Raw genomic sequence first — 19631 nt, forward strand, 5'->3', positions numbered from 1 at the left:
GGGCTTGCCAAGTAAAACTATGGAAAATGTTTTTATGTTTTTTCGTGTACCTTTTTCGTTTTAAACAAATTCACAATGCTCTGGAAAATACTCGAGGAGTCAAGTTTCAATTGTTTTTTACTCTTGGTTTGTCTATTTTTTAAATTATTAGGTACAATACTATAGTTTTCAATTTCAATTGCTATTTCAACATTAGTTTGCTCTTTTTATAAATTGTGTAATAATATTCTTTAAACATGTAACATTTTAAAATTTATGTATTAAAGTGATTTTATAGTTTTTTATTTCTTTATTCTATTGGTTATTAGTAATTTGTAGTATTTTTTCTTTCTTCATCAAAATATTATAAAAAATATATATCATGGGTTTGGTGATTTCAGATGAGACAAATGACATTTTTAAGATGCTACATATAGCCATCATTTGTGTGTTTATTTTTTGCACATCATTTGTATGAGCTATAAGTGGGCAATATGGCAACTGGCATATGAAGTGGAGCTTTTGCTATAATTTTGCATTAACTTTTATGTCATTATGAAGTTGTGTTCATTTTCCCTTTAATGTTCTTTATTTAGGTTTTATAGCTTCTACTCTAAGTCACATATTTGCAAAGATAGAGAGCGTGTTAGCAGCGTTGATCTAGGTTTTCTACATAACTTGTTATTATTGCAAAGTGAAACACATTCCTTTGAGGTTTTATATTCAATGTTTTTCATGTAATCTATGATTTCCTATTTTGCCTACATATCGTATGATGTTTAATCTTATAAGCTTGGATGAAACTGGTAAATGTTAAAAAGATTGATCTATTTCCATGATTTGAGTACCTTTTATGTTAGACATTTTCTAGGATTATTACGGTATTTTCTATAGCTATTTGTGGAAAAACTGGATTATTTTCTTTGAGGATGGAGCCAAAAAACCGGTGCCCCTCCCACCTCCTCCTATTAGATTTTTTTCTCAAAAGTGATTTTTTTTGTTTTGGTGTATTATTGTTGTAATTTTGAATGTTCAATTTATTTTTTCTATTGATATGGATTTTATGCTCTTGACTATTGTGCTCATATCATTTGGCCTCTATCCCCGAAAATCTATGTTTTATTTTAAGGATTTTCTAATTTCCTTGTATGGACGGTGTGTAGTTTCTTATTTTCAAATCATTAGCATTCTTATTTATAATTCATGTTTTTGTAAAGCTCCAGAATTAATATGAAGGTTAGCTATGAGTTTTCGGCAACTCCCTTAAGGATTTTGCATTCCAAAATTAAAGAGTCACGTGGTTATTTATTCTCTTGCAACTTTATTGTTCTTAGCTTTAAAGCCATTAGAACGTTCCATTAGTAGGTAGTGCCTTTAGGTAATTTTATATCTTTTTTATTTTATTTTTCACTTTGACTCCTTTTAAATTAGTTGTTTGATTTGATATAAAGGTTGTAAAGCACTTACAATGAATCTTTGGAGAAATTTTTTGAGTATTTAAATAAGGTAAAATATTTAGGGATAAATACTCATCCGTAAAATACAAGCAGTTAGAGAAGGTGTCGACTAGGATATGTCAAGAAAACGAGGTGGTCATTTGCAGAGGAATGGTCATATTGGTTTGTGGATCGTGCCATTTGTCAATAACTCTCCCCTTTTTCTTATATCTCTTTTAAAAATCTACTAGAAAATCAAAATTCTCCAAATATATAAGATTTTTTATTTTAAACATATATTTTTATATGACAAGATTATTATATTTCTTCATGGTATAAGATATGTGTATTGCATACAAGAAATTGAAGTTGACATGATATCAATATTTTTTAGCTTATAGAGTGATTGAACAATTATTGCTAGTAAATTTATTGCAGAGCTTTAATTTTTTTACTATTTATCACTAACCTTTTAGTGTGGATGTGTTTAAATATATATCAAAATGATGCCCAAAAAAATCTCTCTTGAAAAGTTATTTAAGAAAATGCATAGTTAGCTAGATTTATTTCTTTGAAAGTTTCATCATTCGATACGATGACTTTTAAGCATATGAAAAATTGAGAATTCCACTTGCACCTATCATCTCTCTAAAAAAACTCATCCTATTTGTGTTAGAACAACTAATGGATTCTTTGATTGGTTGTACACACGTGTTCCAGAAGGCTAAATTGTTGTAAGGGATAAAAAGTTGATGAGTTTTGGCTATCTTAGTTACTACTTTTACTCCTACATATATGTTCCACCCATTGAATATTCAAGTTTTTTTGCTTTTTACATGACAATTCAATTTAAGGACTTAGCTTATAATTCAATAGAAGTAATATACATTCAAGAATCATGTATTTGAGAGCCATAAATTTGATTTCTATTTCTTGCAATATATGTAAATATATAACATTTTCCTCCTACACTTTAGGCATACTATTGATTTTGCTTGTTAGTGTATTTTTTATTATCATAAAATTGTATGTAGTATGCAATTGTATTCTTGAAATTAATAAGGGTTATAGCTGGGGAATTTTTTGTGAGAATAATTGTTCTGTGCTTGTAAGCTTTGGCCTATAATTTTTTTTACAAGAGAATAGAATGCTTTCTTGAATGTATATGGTATGATAAGGGTTAAAGTTGGGGCATTTGTTGCAAGGATAATAGTGATATGATTGCAGACTCTTCCCTGTAATTAATTTACGAGAGTATATAATGGTATAATAGTTATGAGGCATGCATCACATCCTTCGACTATTATGGGTTATTACTATTCATATCACAAAAAAATTAGTAGACTTAATTTAAATGATAAATTATAGAGATACATTACATATGGTACTATGACATTTAGTATTGTCTTCTGTGTTTTTGCACGTTTTCATATTTTTCACTAAAATGTTTCTAAATGAGGAATGCAAAGATATGCATGCCACTAAAAGACTCAAGTTTATAGCCTAGTATTCTATAATAGGTCAAAAGTACTAACTGAAAATTGAAACAAATAATAATTGCTATGAAAAATCTGTACCACAAAGCAAAGAAGAGGCTTAGATAAACCCCATTATATATTTGATTTAGTTTTATATATTGTATATGATTAGTAAAATTTAACAATCTAATGGAAGATATTATTTGTTTAAAGGTAATAAGTAGAGCAACTTCATGACACTTATTTTCTCTTTCTATCCATAATTTTTAGTAGATGCAAAACTAGTTTTATTTCCATATTCACAATTGTATTCTTAGTAGTTTAGGTCATGTTTGATCATAAATTAGATTTCTAGATAGCACATCTTTAATGGTGCAAAATGGTTATAGTTTTTTTTTTGGCAATTATCACAAGTCATGCCACTAGTTTGGCATGGGAGAGATTAAATGTTAAAGCTAATGTCAATGAATGCAAACATTTTTGACACACCTTGGACACAATTACCTTTTCTATTTGAATATGGGATTAATCATTTTGATTGGGTTTTATTGTTTATTGATTTAACGTTCTCATAATATTTAGGGCTTCTTTCATGTCATGTTCAAATATTGTTTTATTATTTTTCTAGAGTAAAAATTAGAGCCTATAGTTAATATTCTATGTATTTTCATGGTGATAGATGTGCAAAAACTACATTTGATTTATATACTTATGGAATTAGAAAACGTTATATTAGTTTCCTCATAATATGTTAAGGAAAATAGCAACATTATATCTCTAGTAAGTGTTTGATGTGAAATTCAATAAGGATTGATAAAAAGTTGTTAGAGTGCTTTATTTGTTTGATAAGAAAGATAAGTATACATCAAGATTATCTCATATTTGAATGTGTGACGAAAGGAAAATATCTACTAAAATATATTGTGCATTTAAAATTTTGTTTACCTTTGAGCCACAAAATTCTTTTCTTGAATTCATCTTTTATTTTTCTATTTTTCATTACACACGCACACACACACACACACACACACACACACACACACATATATGCATATAAAAGTAATTTTAGATGTACTTATAATAGTTGTTTTAGAGGTTTCAAATTAGTGTTTGCAAATGGCACTTGCATATGAAATCTAAAAAATGGTTGACATTTTATAATTCTAGTTTTTTCCTCAAGGAAGGGAGTTGTTTTGATTTGTTTAGATCAAACTTACCATTAACATTTCGTATTTTAGGAATGTTGTTTGAAGACAATTCATCTTTCTTAAAGATGAACAACCCATTTAGCGTTCGCTAGATATTCAAATGTTTCTCATTATCCATTACTGATTTGACTGGAATTTAATTGATTATAAGAAAAAATCCTACCCATTTAAATTAAATAACACCACATTTAACGCAAAGCAAGAACACCAAGTGAATGTAAATTGAATCATACATGTGTTGATCAATCCTATACGTGTTTGGTCAGTGAAACAGGTGTTTTGTCCAAGACAAATAATATTTCCTAGAGAGGAAATTTTGGCCTTCATGATAGGATTTAGGATCATTTTGTCAATGAAAACTTTCCCAAGGTGGGGATTTCTTTCTCCTTTCTATGACAACATCATTTAAATTAAAGATAACTTATTATGATTAAGTCTGTCATAAACATGCATGATCCTTTTCCTTCAAATGCTTGAAAACATTTATGTTAACATGATAACATCACATGTGTTCTTATTCTTTTAACAAGAATTGTCTCATTTTGATTCTCTTTTGGTTTTCTAATAGATGTATTATTTATATTCAGAAGGATTTGGTGGTTGGGTACCATGATGAAGGCAACAATATCAAGTTTTGTTTCCCTAAAGCATTCATCATCATGATGTTGAGTTGGAGTGTGATAGAGTATTGACATAAGTATGAATAAATTAGAGAGCTCCACCACATCAAAGAATTAATCAAATGCAGAATAGACTACATGCTCAAGACATTCAATGCCTTAGCCACTAAAAATATTGATGTCATTTATTCACGGGTCATTAACTCTTCCCTTTATAACCATCCAATCACATGGACTACTTTTTCTCTCATATGTACACAATTAAATCAATTCATTTCATTGAATGAAACCCTTATCTATGTGTAGGTGGGGCATGTAGTCAATGGATCAACCATTCCAGATGATCATTACTACTAGATGAGGCCTGAAGATATGGACTATATATGCCCTATGTGTAACACCCCACCAAGGGATTCAAAAGAATTAACCTAAAGTTTTACTAAGTTTGCCAAACAATTTTTTTTTTTAAGAAAGAATAACATACACATCAAACATAAAGTAGTGGAAGCAACAACTTATAATCATAATTAAGCAAACATCACAGATTACATTCCTTAAGGATCCCAAGATGTTGAATCACATTTAAATTTAATTAATACTAAGTCTAGCAAATACCACATCCACATGAAAGAATAATTAAAGTCCAAGTCCATTTACATAATATACATTTGTTCTGAATGCCACTTGGCAATAAAATTCGGAATGCTCAATCATTCACTGTACATCTCACTAGGTATGAAAGACTAAAAGAATATACATTTATAAAATAGATTACATCATTACTCTCAGATCCATGAAACAAATTACAATACAATAAGTGAAATCATCCATCATAAAGATATAACCATCCATCATAATACGCAAGAATAGAATGAAAAGAAATGCAAACAAAGAACTCCAACCATGACATCAACAGATGGATCTCAATGGTAAGAGTAAAAAGTACTACCACCCAACTACATGGTAACCCAAAAAGGCCCACTCCCACTGCGCTAAGGATATACTCTCAAGTCCCAAATAGGATATCAATCCAAAAATCAAAAAAAATATCTATGTCCAGGAAACCCTAAAAGTAATCTAACTTAAAGGTTCCAAGATAAATCAACATCTAGACCTAGAGGCAAACACAAACACGTAGGAAACCTACTATGTAAGCAAGTAACTGTCATCACATGAATCAACACTAGAGTTACCCTGGTACTCTAACTTGACCCCGGCCCCCTAGTAACTTTATGTGGCACTAGTATCCTCTTGTACCGACAAGGCATACTAACGCTGTATGATCACAACCAAGAACTCTCTCTACTTCCATCCTAGACTATACTAGAACTCGAGGCATGGGTGAGAACATACAAAGACTCTTATTAGCTTCATTTTACTCTCATTTAGTGTAGTGTTTTTACTTATTAAACAACTTATGATGGGTTACCCTGGCAACCACTTAGGGCCCCAGCCTCCATTGCAAGCCACTTCCCAACATTACATATAGATAACCTACCCTAAGCTCATGAAATCATAGATCAAAGAATCATATAATATCACCTCAGTCCTATACAAGTGACTAGAAAGCATCAAAAGATAAATCACAATAACCCATCAATTCTCTACAAGCAACTGGAAAGTATCCCAAAAATACTGATCAAAGACTCAAAATGGTTAGCCAAATATATCATAGCATTCATCTCGCTATATCACAATGACAATGAAAGCGATAACCAACAATATAATAAAACTCATCATAGAGCATACCAACACATTACCATGGTTGAGTTTAAAAGATCAAGATCAAATCAGCATAATACCACAATCACAGAACTCTCAAGCCTCTAGTAGACATCCTAAAACTGATCAACACTCTAGTCAACCCAAACCCAAAACATAGACAACATACATATAACATAGTAGTTTCATAGTTTGGTTTGATTTTGAAAGCACATAGTTTTGAGTTAATAGTAAGGTAAAGTTTTCGTTTTAATGTATGTTTCAAGTAGATAAGATTCATCATTTACCCCTACAATTTAACCCATTCTTATATTCAAATAAAATGCACAATTACCCCTATTCGATTTTAAGTCAATTATTCAAAAATAATTTGGGGGTAATTATTTATTTAAATTATTAAATAATAATTATTGATTTTTAAATAAATTAATTACAATTTAATTAAAAACAATATCATTAATTAATAATAAAATAAATCAAACACTTCGTTAAATAATTTTATTTTTTGTTTAAACTTAATTAAATACATTAAATTAAATTAATTAATACTTACCTAAATTAACTATATTAACATTCATTCATTATTTATTAAATTAATAAATATTAATAAAATTAATAATTAATAATTTAAATTTAATTTAATTTAAAATTGATAAAATTAATAATTAATAACTTAAATTAAATATAATTTAAATTTAATAAAATAATAATAATAAAACAACTTTTAAAAAACCAAATGCATGTGACTAAGGCTCGTCGGCCAGCCTTTACAGGCAACTGTTGTGCGGCCGCAGCCTGTCTATTGTCGCATGCAGCAGTATTTAATATTGTTGTTGCGACAGCAGTATAGATTGTACCACAAGTAGCAATAAAAGTTGTGGGAGAAGGTAAGGTTGGGGGTGGGGGCGGGGAGGGGGTGGTGGTGGGGTAAAACCCACCTCCTCCACAGTATAATTTTAAAAAAATTATAACACTTTACAAAAATGCTCCCGCCCCATATAATAATTTTGTCTAGTTTATTTATTTATTATTATTATTATTATACATAATATTATCAATACTCTGATAGAGGAATTACAATGGACTAAACAAATTTTTAGTTTAAAAACCTTGAATTAAGCATGGTGTTGGTGATTTATCTATGTGTAGGTCGGGCATGCAGTCAATGGATCAACAATTATAGATGATCATCGTTGTTGGACAAGGTCTAAAGATATGGACTACTCACACCCATATTTTATTCTTTTATATATATTTACATATACTGAAATACCATATTTATATTTAATATAACATCTTCATAGAATATGGATAAGATAAATTATATTTTGTTGTTGTATTTTCTTATTTATAATAGTATTTTCCAATAATATAGTTGATATGATATTGTTAATTGTTCATTTTATGCATTATATTATTGAATAAAATTGGCATATTCGAAATTGAATCACTCAATAAGATGTTAGTTTAATATCACCATCAAAATCTCTTGTAATATAGCTATTAAATATCTCACATATTTCTTTTTCAGCTGAATCATCTTCAATTCACAATATAAGAATTTTTTACATGACCTCCTCTATGTATTCGAAAATATTTTCTTTTGTTTCTTTTCTTTGAAAAAATGTTAGTTAGTCAATGTTGTTGAATGATGGAGGTATAAACAGAATAAAAAGATACTGAGAGGGGTGGGGGGGTTGCGAATCATAATCTTAAGCACTTTTTGTTTTCACTGATTCATTCACACATTCACTAGTTAACCTATGCATGTAAAACTTGTAATAATAAACTTGTTGTATCATATAAATCTAATCCATCACATGCATGAAAATAAAAACATAACACAATATTTGTTCTTGTCTTTGCTTTCACTGCTACGATTAGGTCACTTGCTCTATTAAGTGATAATAGAACCTTTTCACTGACTTATGATCTAATCTCAATCCTTCACTTCACTATTCACATATTACTCCTTGTTTGCATGCATACACTTCTCTTATTCATGCTATACCACACGACACGATCTAGGATAAGATCTTCTCTATTTAAAGAGTTTCATAAATAGTTTTCTAGATACGTCCATATTTTGCCTCTTCATCTGAATTCTTGATCACAAAACATAGAGATTTGTGATCCATGCCATTAACGCGTAAAACTATCTGCAACAACCTCTTCATATATTAAATGTTCTTTCCAAGTTGTCTTGAAAATATTTTACCTCAAATTTGTTCCATTCCTGACTTTCATGTAAACTTTGCTTGCTTGGCCTTTACTATATTTTAGCACTTGACATTGTTGTTGCTCAATTTGTATAGTTCTACCCCTAAGTCTTGTGACTTATGCCAACAAATAATGAATAAACAATGAATTTGAAAAAAAATTCCTTTCCCCCTTTCAAATCTTGTTTTTGAACACTTATGTCATGACTGTTGGGGTTTAATGGGTGGAAGCAATCCATATTTGTCAATGAATGCCTTGTGAACTTGGGTGATCATGGACAAGGCATGATCCCATGTGGTTTTTGCTACTTCTAGAATGTGATTTTGCAGCTGTAGTCTTGTAGCTAAATTAATTAAATTAATTAAGTTGTTAGCCACAGAAAGGCTATGATCTTCTTTGATAAGATCCTGAGCTGATTTCATTTCCCTCTGCATGAGCTCCAAATGAGGTATCATCATTACTTGAACAGAGATCAGTTTAGATCGCATATTGCTGTTAGATGACTGAAGCTTGGCCAAAGTGCCTTGAGCATTCAATAGATTATTGTAATGAATGCTAGATCTTATTGACTGTGAAATAATATTGTTGGATCTCTTCATCTCAGCTTGAATCTGGTTTATTTGTGGTTAAAGATCACTTGTGAATCCTGACATGTCTGACAAAATGTTGTACAAATGTTGTACCTTATGTATTAGTTATGTCATAATCTATATTCACTCTTGCAATTGCACTTTTTGCTTAGCAATGGTTATGGAAACTTTGTCCACAACCACATTCTTGAATCTTGTTGCAAACCAATAAATCAATTTCTCATTTGATTCCATATTACCAGCATTGACTTGATGAACTATATTTACAAGTTGGGTGATGATCAAAGCGCCTTTATCAAAGTTTTGTATGTCAAAAGCATCAACAAAAATATGTTTTACATCATAAAGTACCTACTTTTGCTTTAGCTCTTCTTGTCATTTCTTCTTTGCTAAAACTTCTTATAGCAAAATTATTTGCTCCAAGGTGAGAATTGCCAAGTCTAATTGTGGCATCTCAATTATTTCATCCAGACTAACTTTAATATCTGGTGAAGTGTCCTGTATTGTTCTCTTTTTCCTTGGTGAAGGAGTGCTACTGCTTTGAGAGTTAGTGAAGGAGTTTTACCACTTGGTCGTGCTTGTGCATCAATGCTCGAGACAACAATGGTCGCACTCTGTTCAACTTTACTTATTTATTTATTTTCCTCAATATGAGGTGCTAAAATGATCTTACTATCTACATTTATTTATTTTGCCTCAATTCTTGCCTCTTTATTTATGAGCCTTGATTGCTCGGCCTTAGACTGTCAGGAGTGTTGGCATGTACTGGTGACATGTTATCTTGCGGACTCAACACACCTGAACTTTCTCCAACGTTGTAATCATCTTCAATGTTTACAGTGTCTTTCTCTACTCCCTTGGTTGATAGCCCAAAAATTCTATTCCAAATGAACTCGTCCTATTGTTCTACAACTTCCATTTTATTTTGTAAGATCAAAAAAAATTTGTACTTAAGAACAAATTTGCTCCTATACTTTTCCAAAAATGTGTTATGTTAATCCTAGGACAAATTAGGCATAACTTTGACTAACGTATCAATTCTTATCCTTTTCTCTTCTTCTTCTGCCCACTACCATCTTCTTTCTAGTCTCTCAAATAAATCTTTGGGTATCTTCTTCTCAATTTCACCAGGAGCTAGCTTATGATTTAAGATCATATCTATTATAGCCTCCTCAACTTTGATTCTATTAGCATTATCCAATGTATCGTACTTTACAAATCTAAAACTAGATAATCATATAGATCTTCTTAGATCTGCACATACCTCTTTAATTGACTTTGTGTGCCTTATGGGTGGTCCTTTGACCAATCTCCTTCTATTAGTTTTAGGGGCACTGGGCACTGTAGTCTCTATTACTCTATGTTTTGCAATATGCTCGGTACTAGCAGCTACCCTAGTTCTTGGCTTAATTGGTGGTGTAGGAGAGAGGGGTGTCACTATTGGCTTCTTCTTGGTTCCTTGAGCTTTCTTGCTCGATGGAGTGACAAAAACTAGGGCTTTACCCTTATCACCTTCTTCCTCTTCCTCTCCAAGGCCTTGTGTTAACTACAGTGGTTCCTTTCCCTTGCATAGGGTGCCCAATTTTGCTTCTAGGTCTTCAATCATTCTTTTCCTTTTCTTCTCCTTAGAATTTATCTTGATATTTACAATTATTCTTGCTTTATCTTCCTCATATTTCCCAAAATGTTTAGCCTCAGTGTCTATCTCTTCATTCAATAGTGCAACGATGTTTGTGCTCACTAAATCACTATCTATTTCATAATCAAAGCTTTGTAACTGAGCCTTCCTCGGCTTCACTACCTGTACAAATGTGTTGTATGTATCTACAAGAAAGTATATGTCATTGTAATTCCTTGTGACCAACTCTTTAGGTATCCTCATCCTCATCTTCATTCTTTGCTTAAATTCATCAAAATAAGCATCCATTAAATTCTCAAAATTTGCTCCTAATTGAGTGATATATTAATTTACTGTCTTGTAATTGGTTTGTCTTGTTTCCAAACAACATTACCAACACCAAGAAAATACTTCTAGATACAAAAGAAAATACATAAAATGAGGGATCTAAACTTACACATTGGATTCGTTGTTTTTCTTATAGATGATAGATTCTCTACTAGTTGTAGTCTTTATAGCTCAATAAGATCATACTCATGATCTTTCATCATTGTCTTCCATGCTTGATCCACTGCCATACACGACACACTATTCAATCTACTTGATTGGTAGAATTTGTGAGCTATAACCCTCACTACAAATTCAATTAGTGGATCAAAATTATTTGCAATGGATAGACCTCGTCCATTCCACTTAGCTCCTGTGTTTGCCTCAATTTCCTCTCGACTCATGCATGGTTTTCATCTTGTCTAGGGTTGGATGCTTATAACCATATGAATCATTTTCTTTGTGATCTCCATAGGTCCATTTTGTAACCAATACTTCATATCATGGATTCTACTTAGAACAATATTAATCCATCCAATCTTGAAATTTATTGGGAATTCTAGGGTGCGAGTTAACCATTTGCTTTCAAAAACTTTGAATTCATTCTTCGAGATTCCTCCATTAAATAACTTCTCCTATGCTTCACTAATCTCAGTCTCCTACTTATCTGATCTTACACATATAACAATTTTTAACATCATGGATTATAAAAACTTTGGGCGGTATCAAGGATAGTGCACCCATTGAATCTCCTTTCATCGCAATTTATGGAATAGCACAAAACTTTGGTGGAGGAAAAGCGTCACTCTTCACCAATTGAATTCCACTAACCTCTTGGCTCATTCTAGTGGTAGATGAAGCTGACATTTTTGTTGTTAGGGTTTGAAGTCCTTTTTTCTCTAAATTACTCAACATAGTTCAGATCTTCACTTATTCATGCTTCTCATCCAAATTTCTCTTGAGATCTTTTACTCGTTGCTCAAATTGCCAAATTGCTCTATGCTTCTTGAAATCTGCATGCAAGGTATGAGATAATGTCTTCAAAATTTGATATATACCTTCTTTTGATCGATTTAGGGTCTTCATAAATGTTGTGTACTCAGGTAGGTGGAAGCTAGTTGTCTTGATCGATATTGATGCCTTTTAACTAGGTCTTTACTTTACAACTTAGTTTCTACCCTAACACTTGGTCTCTACTATTTCACTCAGTCTCTACCATTTTACTTTTGAGGTGCTCGATCAATTTTGCAATGCTTGATCAACTTTACTAGCGCTCAACAACCCTTCATAAATATGTTCTTATGCATCTTCATAAATGCAAATATGAACTTTGGCACACTACATGTAAGGAACTAATGCATGATATATCAATTAAATATACAGTTCCATACATACCTTTCTTACTTAGTTTGAGATGATATGATCACCTTCTCCATTGGATTGAGTGACCTCAACTTCATTTGCTTCACTATTTCCATCTTATGCTTTCTTTTTCCATTTTTGATTCATTTCCTTATTGATTTGCTCAATCTCTACTTTGCCTTTGTCTTTTGTTTGATTTGCTCAATGTACTTGAGCCCTACATTTCTTGCTTAGATGTCTGTGATCTACATTCATATGCTCTATGCCCATACTTCTGATAGTTATAGCAATTTCCTTCAAATCTAGGTGTAGTAGATGCATTCCTCATTCTTGACCTGCATTCATATATTTGATGTCCTTGTTTCTTGCAGTATAAACAATAACCAATAAACTTAGGTTTAGGATTTTGTATACCATGTTTGCTTCAACAAATGTTTGCAATATGACCAAATTTTCCACAGTGATAGGATGTTGGTTTTTCCTTTGACTTTGCATTCCTTAGCTCTCCATTCTTGGATGATTCTCCTTGCTCAGTGCATGAATGTCCTGACCCATTAGAACTACTAGATGACTTCATAAGTTCTTCAAAGTACTTTATTGCCTCTTTTGGTTTGTTGAATCTCTCCATAGATTCCTTCTTAGTTTTCAATTCATTCTTCATTATGTCCCTCTATGAATTAAGATTTGCAATTTCCACATCCTTGTCATTCAATTCCTAATTTGCAAGCATTAGTTGGTTCATCATGTCCAACTGTATGTTTGTGAGCTTCTGCGCATTTGACATCCTTTCTTCAAGTTTTGTAGCCATTACTCTTTTGTCTTCCTCAACCATAGTCCTATCTTCTTCAACATTCTTTTTTTGTTCAGTCACTTCACATAATCTTATTGATTGGGTTTCATGTTCTCTTTTTAGTCCTCTTATTTATTCATTTAGAAGTTTGTTCTTTTCAAGTATATTTGCATATGCTTTTTCATTTGGATTGATTGATTCAAACAACCCTTTAGTTGCAACTTCTTCGGAGGCAAAATATTTTATCTAGAAAGTAATTTCCTTTCTCCTTTTAGGGAATCCTTCAAATCTTTTCTTGCTTTCTCAAGTTTTTGTAGTATGAGTTGGATGTCAATCACTTGATTGTCAATAACCTTGTCTAGTTTAAAAGCCTCCATCTCCAAGATCTAATCTCCAAGTGATTAAGCTTTTCTCAGAGAACCAGATGCTCTGATACCAATTGTTGACTAATGGAGGTATAAATAGAATAACAATCTATATTGGGGGGAGGGTGGGGGGGGTGTCAAAATCTTAAGCACTTTTTATTTTCACCAACTCATTCACACATTCACTAGTTAACCTATGCATGTAAAACTTGTAATAATAAAGTTGTTGTATCATGTAAATTTGATCTATCACATGTATGAAAATAAACACATAACACAGTATTTGTTACCCAAAAACCCTCCAATGTGAAGATAAAACTGGGGTGGGGATGACACCCACAAATATTCTCTATTGTAGTAATTGTGGATGCTTAAAATCATTTCAAACGTTATATTAATTCATTTAATTTTTTGTTTGACATTATAATTAATTAATTATATTTGTCATATTCTTCTACTTATTTAATTAAATATGTTCATTTCCTTAATGTATTTAAATTTATTTTGCATACATCCCCTCTAGTGTATTAAATTTGTTTAATACATAGTGCTCCATAAATCCCCTTTTAAATAAATTCTAATTTATTTAATTCCCTCCACTTTATTGAATTCTTTAATCCTATGATTAAGTTAAATCTTATTTTATTTAATCCTAATCCCATCCTAAAACCTAGTATACACCCATCATTCTCATCCTTCTAAGCCTATCCTTAATCCCACTTTATTATCCTAAACCTCTTTTAATCACCTCTTTAGCAACTAAGTGGTTGCTCACACATGTGTGAGCAACACACAGCTCAAAGAGCCTCCTTTCATTAAACTATCCAAGAAGGTGCTCTTACACCTTTGTCCCCCACTCCTTTCCCCAAATCTCCTCACACATGTGTGAGCACACCTTGAGCCTCTCAACCATAAAGGTTCTTTTTGACTTTTGCATGGTTTTTTCTTTAGCCCTTGTGTCTCCCTTGTGGCACCTATGTGAATGCCACATAGATGCCACCTCCCCAAGGCCTCTCTCAAACTTATAAATAGATCCCTTGTCTCAAGCATTTTACATCTCCCTCATTTGCATTGTTATCACGCTAGTTTAGAGTTAGAGCTTTCTTAGTAATTTGCATGTTGCTACTAGCCCTTTGGTAGTTGTTTACTTCTTGCATTGCTTTGCTTATTCATGATAATATTGCACTCTTAGATTTACTTTCTATATCCACTTCCATTATCCATTGAGTGCTCTCAAGAATGGTTGCTTCCATAGCCATCTCTTGAAGTATTCTTCATCATTTATCTTAGTTGCATGTTCATTGTTGCATTTTCATTGCCTTGAGATTCAATAGTTGTGTTTGGGAGAGCACACCCACATCTCACAAATCTAAAACACACCAACAAGGCCTCTTATGGGTGCCCTTGTTGAGTTGCTTTGAGGTTGTGTTGGGACTCTTTCTTATCGGTTGCATTAGTATTAAAACACAATGTTAGTTAGTAGTTTTCTTGATTTTGATATGGTTTTATGCACATGTTACTAACGTTTTATTATTTACGTGTGCTCTCGATAGGGTAGGTTTTCATGCATACATTTTGGCACGCTTGGTGGGACCCATGTCCCTTTTCCATTTTTTAAATTGGTAAAAAACTTAGAGTTTTTAGTAGAAATGTGCACTGTTGTTTCTGTTAGGATGCAGTGTTGTCTAGAAAGATGCTTTGTCATCTCCGCAGATTTGTATCTCTGTAGTTTGGCATCTTTGCCTGTAACAATTTTTTTTTAAAAACTGCTTCATACCGCAAACCACAACTATTCTATTGTCTCTGTTCTATTATGTCATCTTCGTATTTTATATTGTCATCTGCACTATTTAACCTGTTATGTCGTCTACATTGTGGGCGACCAAAAATCTATAATATTTGTTAATTGTTGTCTCTAAAGTTTGGTGTTGTGTCATCTATGTGGTTTGGTGTCTCTGATCTACATTATGTCATATGCGATCTGCAAGTGTAAGTATCAAGTATACCGTACTTCTTTTTATTTTGTCGTCTCTGCCTACATTCTATTGTCTCTAATTTTTATTTTAAAAAAATAGAGTATAAATCAAAATTTGACTTTTTGTGAATCGATAGGATTGGACCCATTCTAAGCTTATTTACATATATAAAAAATGACCAAAAAAAAAAAGTTAAAATAATTTTTTCCATAGTTAGCTTTCATTTTTTGAGATTTTGTTGAAGTTAATCAACTTGTTTATTGTAGCATTGCAGATGGGAGCATTTTAGAAACACCTAACCATATTTTCTTGTAGGTTTTCCTTAATATTTTATTGCTCTTGGGAATGAACTTGAATGCTTAATCATTTGTCTTGGAATTTATGTTGCAATTGATTTGATAAATCCAATACACTCTTGAATGTCTTGAAGCTAAAACAATCCAAATTTAATCTTGAATGTCTTAAGGAAATTCACAAACATTTTTTGAAATGAATGCTTAGAAGTCAAATACACTCTTGAATGCATAAAGGTCAAAGAACAATGATATGACAAACATTTCAATTTGGGTTTAACATGAATCTCATCAAATCTTGAATGCTTAAGGATCCAAGAACATTGCAATGAACCTTTGGATTTAGTGCTTGAAATGAACACTCACTCAATATTGAATGCAACAAAGGAACTTGCTCTATCTCTATTGATTTTCTTATGTCGATGCTGATCGATTTATTTTTGTTGATGAATCCTTAATTTTATTATGTTGACAACACCATCAAGTTGGAAAGAACATTGTATGCTATAAATACGAGTGTCTTCAAAAGTATATAGAAAATCTAAAGCTTTATTGGAAAAGAACAAGTGTCTTTTAAACCCCAAGGCCACTTACATATTCTCTCCTCTCACGCCTTTAGGTGATCTTGAGTGCACAAGAAATAAGTGCTCTTGTTTTCATTTTTAGGAGGCCTACTTGGGGATTTCATCACCCCTTGGGATGACCTCAACTCTAGCGTTTTGGCAGAGTATAAATATCAAGAGGTGAATCGAAAGACACCTCTCTTGGAAGCAAAACCTTGTCACTCTTGGCTAAGCCCCAAAGAACTTTATACCTTTGGGAAGTGAAGGTGGAGATTTGTGTTATCGTCTCCTCCCGGCTGTGTGGCATTATTTTATTTCATCTATAGATTTGAGCCTCACATACCTTGTGTATATCGAGGACACCCCTAACTAAGCTTGTATTTTTAGTCAAAACCTTATAGGATTGTTGGTGTGTTCGACATGCTAAGTGTTCAAAAAACCTCCCCATTTTAAGGGGACACATCATCTAAGATTTTTCATATATATATATATATATATATATATATATATATATTATTGTATGGTTTGCATCTTATGTTTCATAAAAAATCCAAAAACATCATAAAAATTCAAAATCCAAAAACATTTCAAAATTAAAAAATTACAAAAGAAGCTCTTTTGTTTTCTACATCACTTCTTCTATTCATCCATTTCATGACACTTTTCAAAATCTCTAATCATCCTAATCATTTCCTTATCTTCTTAATCATTCAATCAAATTCCTAATCTTCATCCTAGCCATGATTCATAATCCACATCAAGATCCAATTCACTCATCCAATGCTTCATACTCATGATTCTTAATCCAATCTCTTGTCAAATTCATTTCTTTCTAATCAATTACTAATTCGATCCGTTTACATCTTCATCCAAAATCAATCTTTCTAATTTCATCTATTCAAATATTCTTCTATTTCAAATTTTCATCAAATCTTCTACTTTGGACTTAGGAGCACCATCATAATCCTTGGAATTTGATCCTAGTTATCTTGAATGAACCAAACCTTATCAAGGTTATCTCAAACCTTCATCCAATATCAAACCAAATCAAATCCAATCCAAATCAAATCAAACTCAAAGTCCAAAATTGCTCCTAGTCTCGAGTTCATATTTCATTTCTCATCAAACCTCTCACCACCCCTCATCGAAATTTCATGGATAAGAATTGGCTTAACCGAATGGTTGGGGACCTTCAAAGGCAATATGGAGTCGCACCTCCAACACAAACCCCATATCAAATCAATCCTCAAAACTTCATATCTAATTCTAATCCATTTCATGTTCATTATTCTTCTACCTTTGACAAAGGAAATCCACCTCATTATCCTTCAACCACATACGATCCCATTCATAGCCCACACAATTCCTCAAACAAAAATGTCATTGACAAAGAAATTGAGGAACTCAAGAATTCTAACTTGAGCCTAGCAAATCAAAAGCAAAAATCTACCATTCAAGGCATATGTCCTCTTCCCCCATGTTTCAAAGTCCATAATCCTCATGTCCCATCCAACCCAAATCCTCCATGCAATTCCCCAAACTTTGAGCTTAATGTCCAAAACCATCATCCCAATCCCCTACCTATACCTCCACCTCCACACAATCCTTATTCTCCAAAATCAACATCATCCCTACCTTGTAATAGGTTTATCTCACTAGAAACCTTGTCTAAGTATAAAAATAAAAATAAAGTGATCCAATCACCCAAAGTCATACACCCAATACCATCTCAAGAACTTGTTCTGAAGCATGCCATTATGGATTCCTCACCTCCTTTAGATCCAAGCAATTACCCATCCCATAATTTCCTTATCCCTCAAAATCCATTTATCCCTCTTATCCCATCTCATGATCCCCTTCCTAATCAAGATCAAGGCATTCCATGTATCGTGCACATTACTGATTCCATTCCATCTCAAGAGTTAGCATCCATATATCCTCCACTTCATGAAGATGATCCTTCCACTCCATCCACTAATACTCCTCCATGACAAGATCAAAATGTTCCATCTCATAATTCCATTCCATCCACTCCATTATATGTTCCTATCCCACTAGATGATCTAATAATTCCTTCCATTCCACCACATGATGCTCTTTTAAGTCAAGATCAAAGTACCCCTTCATTTTCATTTCATGATCTCGATCCATCTCAAGATCCTATTATCCCTCATAATCCCCCTCGTGATCCTAATCCTCCACATGATCCTATCACACCTAACCAATCCACTCATGAACCCCATATACATGGACTTGCATCTTGTATTGAAAATGATAAGTATCCATTTGAAGAAATAATACCTCAAGATGTTGGTACAGTTTCCACTCCTTCCAAATCCAAAATTCCTCTAGTCAAACCTAAATGTTCCCATCATCCATATTCCAGGTCCATTTTGGGCCCTTATATCCATATTCCCATTCCTTCCTTATTTCCATCCATTTTGGGTCCTTATATTCCAAAGCTAAACCCTTCATCCATTCCATCCATTCTGGGTCCTTACATACATCCATCTACCATATCCAATTATTCCACTTCATTCCCTCATGCTCCTAATAAAGATCAACAAAAGCACACATCCTTGAATTCCTTCCAATGTTCACCATCCATAATCTCTCCATCCCATTTTTCCTCATGTTGTCATACCATGGCCAATGGAAGAAAATGGGATGCCAAAGATAAAGTGAATCAAGCTAAAAATCTCCAAAATTTCAAGGATCAACATGTCACCTCTAAAAGACATGTTCAAGATAAGAAAAATATGATCTAAAACAAAATCCAGAGGCCACAAAGGCTCAACATAAAACATTCAAAAATTATGTGGATTCCAAAGCTACTTAATGAAGCAATGAATCTCAGGTAGAACTTCAAAATGGCATCCAATTTTGCTAATCCAAATGCTTCCTTCATCCATAAATCCTCAAAACTTCCATTTTTTGAATCCATTTTGGGTCCTTACGTACCCAAATCCACCATCCTAAATCCATCATCTCTTTCATCCATTTTGGGTCCCTATATCCCAAAGTTCAACATTTCTCCTACATATCCTCCGAGACTTCCTCCTTTTCATCACCCTTCAAGGTGTG

Source organism: Cupressus sempervirens, chromosome 2, assembly GCF_028749045.1.
Source record: "Cupressus sempervirens isolate cs-2001-9-10 chromosome 2, ASM2874904v1, whole genome shotgun sequence".
In the NCBI taxonomy this organism is placed as follows: Eukaryota; Viridiplantae; Streptophyta; class Pinopsida; order Cupressales; family Cupressaceae; genus Cupressus; species Cupressus sempervirens.